Raw genomic sequence first — 2,464 nt, 5'->3', positions numbered from 1 at the left:
TCAGCGGTTGTGTCGGGAAGGTGAGCATCATAGAATGCCAATTTAATAGAAGAAAGTATTCTTGCATTGAGGGAGTATTTGAGTGGAGACCCAATGTTCTTCTGCTACCTTAATACTAAACCTATAAATATAGGCACATAGATCTATTTCCCCATCCTCATATAAATTTATTTGCATATGTACGTGTCTTTATCTAGACCTGTATAAATGCCGTTTGCCTCCCAGCTCTTTCCTTTATTTCCCTTGACTTTCCTTCTGTCCCACTATCATGCTCAGTCCCCACCAGGGTTTCAGAAATTCCTCTTTTTTACATTACCTTTGATCATGCCCTACCAGGCCTCCCACACCCACCTCACCACCAATTTGGATCACTTAGGGTTTTCAATGGCAGATCTTCCAGGAATACATCTCCAGGATGTTATGCCCAGCTGCCAGTGGATAGGCTTGAACATCCAACTTTTCAGTTAGAAACCAAGGACATTAACCATCTATATTATCCAGGGAATAAGAATCTACATTAGGCCTCTTGTGCAAACTCTCCGCCGTACCCTAGCATTGGCTTTAAGCTCTCTGCCTCAGCTTGATGGCTCTAAATCACACTCCTAATTTTATCTGCCCCAGTGTTTTCTTGGACTCTTGGCCTATTGGGTTGCAGTTGTTTGGTCAGAAGAGAAGGCTTTAGTTCTCTCCACATTAACCAGAGGGAAATGATCAAATGTAGACACTAAAAAAAGCTAGAAACTAACCTCGGCCAGTTTCACATAAACTAGCCTAAATGTATAGCCAAATCTGGGGTTTAAAAACAGTAAATTGCAATTCAGCCTTTCTAAGCTGTTCTAGCCAAGCACCAGAAATGAGACACACTCAAAGCACGGTTTTCAAACCAAGCCTGGATATCGGCCACCAGGTTGGTAAATAGCTCTGTCTTTGTGATTTCTCCAGGGCGACTTTGCCAATAAGCTATCCCACTGAACTACTTTTAAAGCAGGCATCACATCACGTCAAATCAGAAATTATTGATGTAAACTGGTATATTATCATCAGTAATAACTATTATGGAGCTAATACTGCAAACATGGATGCATATTGTTGTGGGTTGAATCCTGCTGCCACAAAATATGTGTTGCAATCCTAAACCCAATATCTGTGAAAGTAATCCCAAGTGGGAGTGGGATTGTATTGGTTCCATTAATGAGGCCACATCAATGTAGGGTGTGTCTTAAAAACTAATAACTTCTAAGTGATAAGGAACAACACAGATATGGAAACAAGGAAGTAGAAAAAGGAGAAGGGTGGATGACACGATAAGCACCAAGGAACTGAGAAATAGAAGCTAAAAGATATAGAAGATATAGAAGCTAAAAGAGATAAGTATCTTCACCCAGAGGTAAGAGCTGACAGAACATTACCTCGGGAAGTGTCCTGAGTTCAGTCAGGTCTTTCTAAATTGTGAGAAAAGAAAAGTATGATCTCTAAGGCCATCCACTGTGGCACTCTGTCCAGCAGCATGGCAAATTAAGACACATATACATTGTCCCCACTTCAGACAGTCTTTGATGGAAGTCAAGTGTTGGGCAACCAGTTGGGCTCTTGTTGCTGGTCCTTAGTTCACGGTTGATTATTTTATGCCTGAAGACAGAATACAGTATATCTTGGTCCCCTTTGTGTCCTTCTGAGCATCTAACACAGTGCTTCTTGTACACTAGAAATATATAGCATATTAAATTGTCCTATAAGTTTTCCAAAGGATCCCTAGTGGTGTACACAGATTAAGATAGTCTAGTAGTAGATGAACTATTTTTCCCTTTGTTGGAGGGCTATTTTAATAAAAAGAGAGCAGCTTAAGCTAAGCTGTAAAATAATAACACATGTAATATATATTTTGGTTGCTTAAATAAACACATAGGTGATTAGAGGTAAGGTCGGTATCATTTTCAAATTAATCATAGTCCAAACGGCACTATAGTAGGAGGTCAGAGACCATGATGGAGCTTCTAACTGCTTCTCCAAATCTTTAAATATATCCCTACTAATAACTAAGTAGATTTAAGAAAGTTATTTTTGCTTTATAAGTGACATGTTTATCAATTACTACAAGAAGCAAGAGGTGTTTTCAGAACCACCTCAAATTTTACCTGTTAATACTCTTCATCAGTCACGTTTCCACATCACATGCCAACTTACCACATTTCCACATCACTTACCAACCAAGATGGTTGGGCAATAGGTCAAGCTTAGCTCACAGAACAGGAAGATGAGATTCTAAACAGCTCAGAAAACTTCCCTGATCAGCCAGGGCTAAAGCTTATAGATCTTGAATCCCTGGGGGACTTAATTTCTTCCTTGACGGTGGCCTAAAGATTACAAGGGCAAATTGCCGATGACTGAATTGTTTTTATTTGAACAACAATAAGACACATAGTAATAAAGCCTTAACTGAGTGATGCTTTGGTGTTTACAAAGA

Source organism: Echinops telfairi, unplaced genomic scaffold (assembly GCF_000313985.2).
Source record: "Echinops telfairi isolate 266 unplaced genomic scaffold, ASM31398v2 ScPeMD7_5592;HRSCAF=6446, whole genome shotgun sequence".
In the NCBI taxonomy this organism is placed as follows: domain Eukaryota; kingdom Metazoa; phylum Chordata; class Mammalia; order Afrosoricida; family Tenrecidae; genus Echinops; species Echinops telfairi.
Note: the sequence above shows the minus strand (reverse complement) of the source record.